This window comes from Castanea sativa, chromosome 1, assembly GCF_040712315.1.
Source record: "Castanea sativa cultivar Marrone di Chiusa Pesio chromosome 1, ASM4071231v1".
In the NCBI taxonomy this organism is placed as follows: domain Eukaryota; kingdom Viridiplantae; phylum Streptophyta; class Magnoliopsida; order Fagales; family Fagaceae; genus Castanea; species Castanea sativa.
This window is the reverse complement of record NC_134013.1, coordinates 53,693,064-53,707,348: the sequence shown is the minus strand read 5'-3', so window position 1 is coordinate 53,707,348 and position 14,285 is coordinate 53,693,064. Positions and strand designations below refer to the sequence as shown.

The 14,285-nt window shown below is 34.4% G+C and overlaps 1 pseudogene; it reads right to left on the bottom strand.

Annotated features, from left to right (window-relative positions):
* Window positions 1–2,594: 2,594 nt before the first annotated feature.
* On the bottom strand, window positions 2,595–14,208 carry LOC142607239 (uncharacterized; annotated as a pseudogene).
* Window positions 14,209–14,285: the final 77 nt, after the last annotated feature.

Here is a 14,285-nt window from a genome sequence, read left to right as displayed (position 1 = left end):
TCTTACCCATGGCCTAAGTCCATGGCCAATTCTAAGTCTTCAGCAAGGGAAGTAGTGGTCTGGCAAGTAAGAGATTGATTTTTGATAATTTGCTGATAGCCATCCTCTTAGTCAATGTATTAGCTTGGAGCACATTAACCAAGGTGTTGGCTCAAGTCTACTCATGCATAACTTTTCGCGTTTTATCTTTTCTCTTTTTTGTCTTTCTCATAATGTAAGTTGTCATTCATTACATTAAATGCTCTCAACTATCTTTTATCTTTTTCAAAATATATCTTTCTCTTTGCAACTAAGGCTGTGTTTGTTTTGGCTGAAAAGGGTTTCAAGAAATCATTTTACACTCCTCTATGTGTTTGGTAAGCACTGAAAATTGGGTCAAACGGATTTCAATTTCCGCATTGACCGTAAAATACCCCTCTTGGCCCGTAAAACCATTTCAGTTGTTATTTTCACTTCAAAGCATTTTCGGGCTCACAGACGCGCAAAGAGAGAGAGAGAGAGAGAGAAAAGAAGAAGAAGAAGAGAGAGTTAAGGAGCTCGCGCCCCAACCCCAGACGCGCCGGCAAGATCTCACCCCAACACCGGCGCTACCTTCCCGATCGCGTCGGTGCTGGGTTTTCGCGATCGCGCGATCGCGATCTTGCCTCTCTCTCTTCCTTCTTCTCTCCGGAATTTTATGATTTTTTTTTTTTTTGGGTTTTGTTTCTTTTGTGTTTCTTTGTTGAGAAATGATGTTATATATTTGTTTGAGAGCTGAGAAAATGTAAGCAACAAGTAAAAAATGTATTTTCTATAATATTTTTAAGATTACAATCAAACACCTGAAAATATTTTCCAAAGTATTTTTTAAAATGCCACCAAACACCTAAAAATATTTTTCTTTCCCGAAAATATTTTCACCTGAAATTATTTTATACTCAGAAAATATTTTACACCCAACCAAACACAGCCCAAAACCAATTGTTACTTTCACCTTCATAATTTCTCAACTAGGAAATAAAGCCAACTCAACTACAAGGCTCAAGGTAAGCCCTCTATCCTATGCGAAGCATTTTGAATCCTTCATATTATTTTGAATTCTTCATATCTATAGATAAACACACCCTCAACAGAAAAAACTATGACTTGTCCGGCTGGCCAAATACATTTCTATTCTTCAAAGCGAATTATAACCATTATAACATATTATATATCAATATTTTTCTGATAATTCAATAATTGGGTATAAAGAGATTTAAACTCTAAATGTCTATGTTAAAAAAAAATAATCAAGAAATGCTAACCAATTGAAAGCTCTTGGCTCATATTATATATATACATATATAGAAATTCCCAAAATTCATAGACCATTTATTGTGCTGCTTTATGCTCAATCTCTCGTAAATATAAATAACCACGACCTAATTGACTTTAAAACCGCTAATACAATTCATAAGTAAAACTCCCAATGAAAATTCTGACCTTAGTGTGGAAAGTGGAAACTTCTCCATGATTATCTCCCTGTGAATTCGAATCTTGGCAGTAGAGGTATACCAGCTATTGTCACTTACCCTTTGTGCAGTGAAAATAGCGAAACTTCCTCACATCTGTTTCTCTACTGCCCCCTTGTTAAAGCAGTGTGGCATGGTTTTGTTCTTCCTATCAGAACTACGGAAGAAACTCAACCAGATTTTAATTAATGGCAGGCTAGTTGTATCTTAGATAATAAAAAGTTGGAACAAGACAATATGATTTACTTGCAAACCATTTTCACCACCCTCTGGACAATCTGTAATCACAGAAACCAGGCCGGAAGGGAAGTGTCCCAATCCAACTGATGTTTTACTCACATCCCAAACTCTCATGCTGTCATGCAGGTACCAAGAAGCTTAAGCTTAAGCTTAAATCAACCCTCTCAGCAAGAGTGTTAAAACCAAGATTGGATGGGGTGGAGTAATCAGGAGCTGGCAGCTATAATCATTGATGGGAAGAGAAACAAGAAATTTAGAAGAAGCGGGCTTGCCTATGAAGCTAAGAACAATGAAGGAACCAGAATGTTTGTAGGATGCAATAGTACTGGAGCCTCAACTACTACCATGGCAATTCAGTAAGCATTGGAGGCAAGCTTACAAGAATAGAATTTAGGCTGTCAACACATCATTGTACTCACTGGCAGCAGGAACTTGGAACGGATCTGCGACATGAAAATTCCCCACTGGAGAGAGCAAGCATTGCTGATAGACCTCCAATTCCTCCGACAAGAAGAAATGACTTTCTGTTTCATTGTTGTTCCCAAACCAATTTTAAATGATGTTGATATTGCCTCTTTAGCCACTAAGATGCTAATTCATCACTGCCGGGTACAACCAACAATTTTGTAATGCTGAACTTGATACATTTGCCTTTTGTCATATGTTAATGTGGGTATCGAAAAACAATTTTCAAAATGCGCATTCAATTTTGGGTGTTCCATTTATAACCAAAGAGAGAACTATTGTTGCTCAGACGACCTCTTTCAGGAACTTACCATAAATTTAAACCACAACTGAGATTTATACATGAACTTTTTTTATCGGTAAAAAATTATAAATAAACTTTATATACTGATATCCAGAGATAAATTGTCCATATACAGCCAAAAACATGCCTTGGCCTCTGTTGTATATCCTCTCTATTTATCAATTTTTTGTGTAACAAAACGTCCTTCTACATGTGGAGTCGTGAAGAGAAAATGTAAAATTAGCTACTTTAAACTGCACAATGCTTGGCATACAGTTATGAACAGTATTAAGCACAGTGGCGTTTGGAAAATCATCTCAAAGATGAAAGAACAAACATCCTGAAGAAAAATGAATAAAACAGGAAGCTCTTCAGGTTACACGAATTAGAAGCACTACCATGATGAAAATACATGTCATTGCAAAGATTGCAAGCCATGTGAAGCACGTAGTCTTAGAGCCCTCAGAGTATATCTTCATGGCTCGCACATTGGCATGCCCAGTGCTTGCCAAGCTATGCTCAACAGCTTGCTCGGTAGAATCGAGTATCTGCACTCAAGCATAATCAAGTAATGAGACTACTTGATCATCAGTCAACACCAAAAACATGAAACAGAAAAAGGTGAAAACTATTTAACGAGATTACGAATTCAATCATTATTGTTCAAGGTAAACATAGTAATGATGTGATTACAATAAGATCCTCCCAAGAGAACACCATGTGATTTAAATATGATCCTTCCAATAAAACGACACCATGGGATGAATAGGCATGTATACAAGTTTCGATCAAAGGACATACCCAGTGCATGACAATTGTGTTGACAATCCTAGAGAATGAAGAAATTGTGGTGGAGTTGAAAGAGGGATCTGTAATGGCCGATTATGTTTTTGTTGCGGTACAGGGTGGTGCAGCGAAGGCAATGATATTGAGAATGTACAGACTTCAAAATAGTACCTGATTGCATTTAGTCAAAACCACTTTTTTTTTACTTTTTACAACTATACAAGATAATCCCGCTAATCCTGCAGCCACCACAGATTGAATCCCAGACCTTGAAAATGAGAAGTACGACTAGGCTACAAGCTTACATCTCCCCCCTCCTCTTTTTTCCCTTTTTAGTGGGAACCAGATGTCCATGAAATTTTGTTAATAAAATCCTAGAGAAGAAAGAAAAATAAGTGAAGACAATAAAGGTATTCGTTCTTTGATTGGTAAGTAACACACACATAGTGGATCTTGAACCCATGACTCACACGTAGGTATTTGAGTCTCCGAATGATGCAGGAGATGCAAGAAGATTTTTATTTAGTATTATTTATATTTGCAAGTCAATTGTGTTTTTATGTTTTGGGTCCTAGCAGTTATTAAAATTTTAATTTGGAGGCAAGGTTATTTTGTAATAAGGCAATTAAGGTTTCCTACATCAATTAGAACTAGGGTTTAACAATCATTTATAAATAACCTATTGTACTCATTTTGGGGATGGTTGTTATTTTGATGAACGAGAAAAATGGCATTTTGGTCTCTCTTTGGTCTGATGCTAACTCAGTTCTACCTTGACTCTGAGTGGTTTTCCTAAAAATGACGCAAGACAAAAAAAAAAAATTGTTAACAACGGTAAAATAAATGGATATGACATAGGAGTCAGAACCTAGATCTAGCTTGGAGTTGGCACCAAGTAGGAAAACTTCTAGGAGTCAGCACCTAGGGTGGAACTGGAGTCAGCACCAGACCAAAAAAGAGCAAACGGCCATTTTTCTCGTTTATCAAAATATCAACCATCTCCTCAAGAAGTACAATAGGTTGCTTATAAAGGATTACTAAACCTAGTTCTAATTGGCGTAGGAAACCCTAATTGCCTTATTACAAAAATAACCTTACTTCCAAATTAAAATGCTAATAGCATAATAGACAACTTGGACCTAAAATATAAAAATACAATTAACTTGCAAACATAATAATACTAATTAAAAATTTTCTTGCATCTCTTGCATCACATAGTCATTGCTCTAAATCAACATCACTTTATACTTTGCAAACAATGTGGTTATAACATAGTACTTGCGAGGAAATGCTCAATTACTTAAAATGTAAGAAAAGGAAAGGGTCCAGCATGAAGTTGAATATTGACATGGAAAAATTTTAAGATGCACTAAATGCAACTTCTTTAAACAAGTTATTGGGAGTTGAGATCAGTGAGTGACACTCTTAACACTAAACTAAAATAGCTTGTAACTTCACCAAACAAATCCTTGGTAGTTGGGTTTTCAAGATCAGTAGGTAACTCTCACAGTTAACTCTGTTAGCTTGACAAGGAGATCAGTACTCTGGAATGACGGAAAATTTTACTACTTTGGGAACTGCCGAAGAGTCACACCAGGGTGGATCCTCTTCACCTTGTTTTCATTTGCATGGAAAACTAGGTAATATGGCTAGCAGAGAACTGCAGATTAAAGGAATGGAAACCCATTGAGGCATCAAGGAACAACCATCTAATTATCTGTTCCTTTCCTGATAATTTACCAGTAGTTTTAAAAAGACAATTTGAACCCAAAGAAAAACATGGTGTCAATCTTAGTGAAAAACTTTAGCAAAATAGATCCAAAACTTTTTTTAGTCTTTGTACCAGAGAGCTGCAGGCTGCAGCGCCTATTCATTCATCTTCTCTATTTAACTATTACCAAAGGCCAAAAAACTCAAGCTATTGTAGTTTAGGCCTGAGTGAGGTGATAATGTGCACAACACCCACTGGGTGCATGTACAATTTACGCTGAGAGAGAGAGAGCATAAGTCAAGGATGAGTCGTGCATTCAAACACTATTCCAAAGGCCAACAGCACTTCCTTCTCCAGTAAGAATAGTTGAAGGGTGAGGTTGTGCATTCATAACCCATGGATATGTATATAACTTACTAATAAAAGGAGAAAGGGAAAACCAAAAACCAATTACAGAAGACCAAGAAAAACAGTTGGGATTAACCCTTAACCATTCAAAAGTGTTAAAGCACAACCAAAATTTTCTATACATAATATATAGAATCAGCAATCTCTTGTGTCTTAATTTTTAGCATATGTAACCTCTATCCAAATAGAAAGACCACTTTACAAAATCCAACTGTTAAAGGGATCTTTGATTTAGTGCACTACAAATCACCAAAATTCAAAACTTAGAACTCCATCAATAATGTTCTGTAACATTTCAAATTCTCCCTTTACAAAGGTAACTTAAGGAACCAAAAAACTTTGAGTAAAATGCACTTACAACCTCTGAACTTTGGGGCAGTTGCACTTGCATCCCTGTATTTTTATTTTAGCCAATTTAGTACATAAACTTTAGTACTATTGCACATAGGCCCCCTTAACCCTTTTTTTTTTTACCAATTTAGTACATAAATGTTGGTATCGTAATAAATAGAATAGACCCTCTAAATTTTTATGTTGTTGTAGTAAGACACCCTCATTTACATCATTTTTTTTAATGATTAGGTGCAAAAGAGGTTAAATTTGATTGAAAGAAAAAAAATTTAAGGGGATCTAACTACTACAGTATCAAAATTTATATACTAAATTGGCAAAAGAAAAAAAAAATTTGGATAAGTATAGGGGCGTAACTGCAACTAACCCAAAGTTCAGGGGGTGTAAGTGCATGTTATTTAAAAACCTTTATAAATATGACTTTTTAAATGGCGCAAAATTTTGGAATATCCTAAAAATGAATAAAAGACTGACTAAGTATGATTTATGAAAGAACACCCTCCCCCTAAACACACACCGCCCCCCACCTACCCCCCCCCCCCCCCAAAAAAAAAAAAAAAAAAAAAAAGAAAAAGGAAAAGGCAGTTACAATCTTTTAGGCATATTAGCAAAACTGCCCACAAGTGAAAAGGTGATTACCAGATTATCCACTCCCACCTCCTCTAAAAGATGTAGGATTGATTCTTCCAACATTTTCTTTTAACAATTAACATACGTACAAAACTATGCATTGAACTTACATATTTGAGGTGATGCAAGACTTGTTACATAAATATGTGAGTTCTTACTTTTTCAGTGTTTTGCAAGGAATTGCTCATCATCAGACTGCTCTCCTTAAGTTGCCGTGCCAACCCAACCATTTCATCAGTCAAGTCCTCTTGAAGCTTTCTGTGATGAGAGAAATTCAGAAAAGATTTATGATTGGATACAAAATTACACCTATTAATGCTAATTGATATTGTTAGACCTGATTGTTTGTGATTGATGCTATTAAAAGGATTTGATTTAATTTGATTTTTTTATCCTTTTTTTTTTTTTTTTGAAAAGTAATTTTTATAGCATGGTTTTGAAACCTGGACCATTCAAAGAACCCTAAAAGAAAGAAGTTCAAGATTTTTGAGGTCGGACTGAGATCAAATTGAGGTCAAATTATGATGATGTCATTATTAATTTAATAATATTTAAAAGATAAATAAATATATTAATTAGTTAAAATAGAAAAGTTAACTAAACTAGTCCAAATAAATATAGAGATCTATCTTTCAAATGTATTTTTTATATCATAACTTTCAAAAGGCAAATAAGAAATATTAAATCCTAGGTAAACATAAATAGATATTGAGTTTCTCAACCAACAGAATCAATACCGTATATACATACAAAATTAACGTACATAACATTTTTGTTAGAGCTCAATATTCTACTCTTTTTATGTATGCCTATGTCTAAATTATCTTAGGCAATGCCCAAAATGAAGAGATACTAACAAGGTTGTCATCCAATCATACAAAGATCTTAATAAAAACAGCTTAAGAACTTGATTTGGGCATTTTGGCATCCAACATCAAAAGTTCTACAGTTCCTTTCAAGCCAAATTGTCCACAACACAAAAAATAGAACTGCTTTCCATATTTTGGAACTCTTGTGACAATAAAATCTTCCTTGCCAATACTATAGCATCTGTGGTACAGTCTTCAGCATAACCATTAATACCCCAAATAAAGAAAAAATTACCAAATATCTTGCGCCACTGAACAAAGAAGTAGAAAGTTCTCAATTGACTCCCTGCTATTCTCGCATGTACAAGACCAATCAACAACCACAATGCTTTGTTTTTAAAGGTTATCCACCTTCAAAATATTACCCATTGTTTCTGTTCAAACAATAAAAGCAATCATCCAAGGTACCTTAGTGCGCCAAATGCACCTCCATGCAAAATGTAATCCTATAAATTCTCTCAAAACATCATGATTAAAGCTAACTTCAAACTTTACATTTTTAGTCAAACTCTATGATAATTGATACTCATTGACTAGACAAAAACCTTGAATACAATACGTCAAACAGATACTCTGTGGGTGCTAATTCTCAATCTTGAAAGGACTGAGTGAATTGAGGAGTCCTTATCCATTGCCAATCTAAACAGGTAAAGAAAAAAAGCTCTTTGAAAGGACACAAAGGTCAAATCAAAAGATGAAATTGGGAGCCAACTCCAACGCCAATCTAAATATATTTAGAAAATTTATTCAACCCTGCTCTAATACTTCTTCCATGGGCAAATTCCATTTGATCCCCTAACCACCTCTGTTGTCGAGCACCCTACTTTTATCCATATTTCACATAAATGACACACCTCTCCAAAGATGCTCCTTCTCAACTCCAAACCTCCACAATTAAACTGGATGTATGGATTAGATTGATCTTTCTTTCTTTCTAAAACTTTTAAAAGATAATTGCAGTTGTTGTAGTGGTAAAGTAATTTAGTTCGCCACATAGTTCCCTCACACTATTACTTAAAAAATCTAAAGTGAAGTGAACACTAAAACCCAACTAGCATAAGGTATTTGAGTCAACAACATTTAAGCCCATAAATTTATCCAATCACGTTCATAGTCCATGTTGTGTGAAAAGAACCTTTGATCCATTTTAAACAACGCATATACTGGAATCAAGGTAGTCAAAGGGAAAATTCACCCTCAATGCACTAGATGCCTAGATTGCCCAAATAGTTAGTCACCGAAAAAGGGGTGTTCTTTTGAATGCAGCTACGTGCCAATATTATATTTATTCATAATATGCAGGATATTAAAAATATACACATTCACAAACCTATCATTGTTAACATCATCAAATATTCGTTCATAAAAAATTAAAATTTTTTATCTAACTTTTTCTTCTTTCTTATAAGTAATTGATTTTCTTTACAAAGAAAGAGAAAAAGAAAATTTTAAATAAAATCATAGAGAAATGAATAAATGAAAGGAAACAGACTTAGCCTTAAAAAATTGACTTGAGACAGCTAACTTATAGTGACACATATAAAAGGTACAACAATGTCTTTCTTAATGCTTATACTTTGACTTGGGTCTATGGTCTTCATTTCGCTGGCACTATATTGACAAGTTTTATTAATTGTGTATAGTCATTTCAGGAAGGTCAAGATTTATTGAAATGAAAAACCTTATTCTACTGGTATTGGAATAAGTAAATTGGTCGTAATTATGCTAAATGAAAGACAAATCTGTTAATTTGATGATATGCACACTCCAAACAGCTGTCACTTTGGCCAAGACATGCACTAGGCCAAAAACAAGCACCTAATTAAAGTCTCCTCGACTGAAAGGTCCAAATCCATAATAAGGTGCCTTGCCTCACCCAAACACCTAGGCAAGATCATATTGCCTTTGACCTCACTGACATAAACATTGCTTTTGTGGACTCTGCTCCGGAAAAACCAGGACCAGGAAATGACCTTTTATGTTTTTTTTTTTATAGGTAAAAAATATATATATATATTCAAGAACACTACCTTATGCAAAAAAACATAAGGCAGAGAGATAATTACAAAGGGAAAAGAAAGAGTAAAAAGAAAAAGAAAGGAAAAGAAACTAAGTACACAGGAGAGAACTAAGGAACATAGGGAGAGAATCACTAGAGGTGAGTTCCCAAGCCCTAGACCAATCAAACAGAGTGCCACTAAGTACACAGGAAATGACCTTTTATGTTATGAATTCATTATTGCATAACAAGAGAAATTTAAAAATTTACCTGTGCTTTTCAATGTGTGCTTGTGCTGCAGCATCCAGTTTGACAGGTGCAGATGAATCAGCCTCAGTAGTGTCATGAATTCTATCTTCACTATTTGACACAGGCCTGGTCAATAAACCAAACTGTTTAGAGTTGTCAAACCACGACATAGAAAAGAGCCAATGAGCTAAACAAATCATGATAGTTCCAATTCACATACACAAATCTTCTTCTTAGTCTAGGAGTAGGAAGAATGTGATTTTCTCCTGTTTTAGAAGGGCTTTCATTTACAGCAGTCTCTTCCCAGGGATCCTGGGATACTTGGGTATCAGGTGTAGTCTGAAAATGGGAAAAGTATTAGGATCAAGAAATTCTATTCTAACATGTGAATGTAACTTAGGAATATAGAAACAAGGTAATCTCATAAAAATAAAATTATATAGGGAGTCACAGGAAAACTGTGACAAATCACTGCATCAGATTTCAGATCAGACAAGTGCAAAATAAATATTACTTTCATTATCCAAGTGTAGTCAACCAAGAACAACATTTTGTGAGGTTTATAATAATTCAAGAAGAAAAAGAAAGAAACAAAAATAGAGAGACAGAGAGAGACAAATCAACAACCTTTACCTATACAATACTTGTATCAAATAGAACTAATCAGAGCCATGATTTCACACCAGTGAAAAGAAATGAATAGTAATACAAGAGACTCATTTCAAGGCCCATTGGGTTTGAATTGAAAACTTAAACCTGTTATTCACATATAAGAATCAATTATGATGTTTGGATTGGAACACCCAGTTTCTTTAAATTTTAATTCATTACAATAAATTCAAGATAAAAGCAGTATTGGATTTACAGGCTATTCGATGCCCATTCCCCTCTCTGTTTAGTCTTCCCATATATCACTTAACCACCCCCAACCCCCCACCCCTCAATTAAAAAAAAAAAAAAGTATTCATGCCACTTTCATCACTACTGACAAACTCTGTACGGATTTTACTCACCAAAATCATTCCAGCTTCCCTCCAAATTAATAGGAAATCATTCCAGCTTCAACTCATAACAGAAACATAATTCTAAAAATTACAAATTTAACAGTACTCTCCTTCAATGACCAAAATCTTAAGTACCTATGTAAACCAACATATAATCCTGCTTATAATGTACACGCACCAATGGGGCAGCTAATTTGGAAGCAATTGCTTCAATCTTCTCTGAAAAATCATTGACCACTGCCTTTGAAACCCTGTACGAACATGTTCAAGAGATGTTTAGACAAATAAGAATGCAATCCTAACAACCATAATAGCACCAGTAGAACACCTGAATCAGCAACCCAAAAAAACAAGCGTGAAGATCACTATCATTTCAAAGTCAGCCAATTGCAAAATGGTTCTTGTCAAACATGTTTTCATTGGATCTAAAAAATAACAATGGAAGATGAACTTTTTTGATAAATGAAGAATTAACTAACTATTATGTAACAGAATACAAGTAACCCTAGAAAAAAGTGTTAAATCGTGCATAAGTAGCACTTTCTATTAAAGAAATCTTTGTAGTATGCAATAAGTATCTTTTCAAAGCTAATTCAGTCAAAGATTTCTTGTTGGAATTATAATGAGCAACCATCAGCATTAATTCCATTTAAAATATGAAAAGAAGGGGAAAAAATGACTTTGAGTCCAAGATTAATTACTTATGTTGCAGCAGGGGGAAAAAGTGACTGAATATATATATATACACACACACACACACTAAAATCTCTACCAAACCTCAAAAACCTTAATGAAACATCTCAAATGACAATTTCAAAGTAAGTTTAGATTTCTTTAGAGGCTTAGGATTGGAAAAACGTTCTCTTTCATTCCTAGAATTATTGGTCTCAGCAATCTTTCCTGTGACCTATGACATATTAGGTCTTCCAGTATATTTCATTGAGTTAATTACTCAATACTTTTTAGTCCAAAGCTGACCTGATACACAATAAATTGACTCATTGCATGGACTTTGAAATTTCTTACAATTTATAACATTGAACAAGTCCAGACAAAACCCTTCCATATCAATACATATCAGGCTATACGTGTCTAACTTTCCAAATAAGCGAAATAAAATACATTCCAAAAAATGTTGATCAAACAACTAACATTAAGTTTTGTAGCCCAAGCCAAAGCTGTGTTAGTCAAAGGTAACAGGGGTGGCCAAGGCAATAAATCCCTAGATTGCCTACAATGCTTAGTGCCAAAAAGGCACCCACCCTAGGTGAAGCCAGGGACCAATATTATATTAGTAAATAATATATTGCATATTATAAGTATACTAATACTCCTAAACAATATTAGCATGTTTATCATCATTTACCATTGTTTCACACTAAAACGAAAATCTAATTTTCTTCAAAAAGAACGAGTTATAGACACATAAGATAAATGAATTAAACAAAGGTAACAGGCATAATTTTGAAAACATAAAATGCTAGAAGATGATTTCTACAAAGAGCCACATGTGACATAGTGCAACACAGTTAGAAAAGCACAAAAATGACAAAGTGTGTGTGTGTGTGTGTGTGTGTGTGTGTGTTGGATAGGTAATAGAGATTTTATTGATTAAAAATCTTCTCATGAATGATATACTTGATTATATTTATTAATTTATATAGTTATTTAGGAAGTCAAATAACATTAGATGAGAAAATATAGATTAAGGCCATAAAGGGATGTGTAAATTGAAAGTCACTACAGTTAATAAAAGAGCATTAAGTTTAATGAAGCGCACACTTCTGTCACTCTGTCACCCTGGCTAAGGAGCTTGCTTGGAGCCTTGCTAAAGTCACCTCCCTAGCATAGAGAGATAACCAGAGTATGGATTTCACTACTAACATTTCTGCGAAACAAAATTGGCTATTTGTTTATAGGTATGAAACACAATTGGCTATGGATTCAATACCCTCCCTTGTGTAAGTTAATTGTACCCACTAGGAGGGTTTTTCATTCACATGATCCCCATTCTAAAGTAGGACAAATTGGGGAATTTGTCAAGAAAAACTTAGTTGGTTTTTTTAATAAATTTTCATACGTTATTTATCAAAAAAAAAACTACCATGGGCACTTATTCTTGGGCTTTACCTTAATTTTAGGCTTCCAAGGAAGATAGTTTTTCTAACCACACTATGCTTGTGCCATCACATACTTGTCAATCATAGAACTATAAATCATGACAACAGTTTTCCCTACCTTCTGATCTAATTACCATAAGCAATTAAGCACCTAACGTCCTTAGAAAAAAAAAAAAGAAAAAAGACCTACAACCTAGAGCTTTTTAGTTATCCCTTGTCATTACCTTCTAAAAATGAAGCTAGGGAATATCTAAAAATTCACTATAGAAATAAAATATTCTAAAAGAATGAAAGGAAAATAATATTTGTTCTATGTGGCTTGTATTATCTTAAAATTCACCATATGCAGGCATTTCTACTACAAGGAGACATGTTTCTTTTGAGTTCACAACTCGGTACCTGGCCTGTTTAGTATTGGGCTCTTTCCTTTACTACAGAAATTAATAAATTTTGATCAGGCAAAACAGGACTTTTTCTATTTGTAAGTAACACATGCACCCTATGGATTTTGAACGCACAAGCTCACCCTCCACCTTGCACGTTACACTTAAAATTGAAAGAGGTGCCAATTAAACTAGAGCTCATTGGCAATTAGTCCAAGAGGGACTTTGTCAATGATTCATGAGTTTAAAAATCACAACGGAAACTCCTCTAATGTATTATCTATTTTCAAATCCCAACTAAAATAGCAAAAGTATTAACTTTAACTCAAAAACTATTTGCAACGTCTTTATCTTTCTGCCCTCTCTTTCCAACATTTCAACCTGGAAAGAACTCCAACCCCTAAAATTGTATATAATTCACATTTTATACAACCAACCCCTAAAATTGTAATGATTAGAACTTACATCAATGTCTTGCAACCCAAGTCCCCACACAAACTGGACACTCCTATGTAAGCTCTTTGTTTATTTAAAGTGTTGATAACATGGCAAAATCCAATTTACTCATTCCTTTTTTTTCTTTTTCTTTTTTAAAAACTAAAAATAATAATAAGCTCTAAACACAATCCACTCAATTACAAAATTGATGGATAGGAATTTTGAGGAACACCATGGTGGAGTTTCCCTAAGAATCTAGAGGATCAACAAGGCTTCACGCCCCATGCCGGGCCGCCTTCCATTCAACCCGCTAATAACCATACCCAAGGTTGGCACTACCAACCTCATCAATGACCTTTTATATGGGCTCAAAATAATTGCACATTGCACAAGTACATAAAGATACTAATTAAAAAGGTCTCAAGTCACCAATTATCATGTTTAGTATAGATGGAAAACCATGGTATTGCAAAATGAACTAGAGAGAGAGAGAGAGAGAATGGTGACCTTGGTAAGCCTTCGGAAGTTCTCTCTTCAGCCAGCTGTTCCAATTGTTCTCGTAACGTAGCAACATACTACAAAATTCACATGCATATTATACAGAAATTGGTATTTATTTTTCACTATAATAAAATAATTGCTAAGATATACAAGCAACATATATCAGAAGAGAAGGGAGATGTTTAGACAGACGTACATGTACAAGTTTTGCCTGGTTTTTTTTGTTGAGGTGCAGCTGCAAGCAACCTCTTCAAGTTCACTTCCGTTTTACTAATTCCCATCACAATATCCTAGACAGCAGCATTGAGAATAAACAAATCCAATTTCAAAAAATCAAACGAAACTCAATTTAATTTTG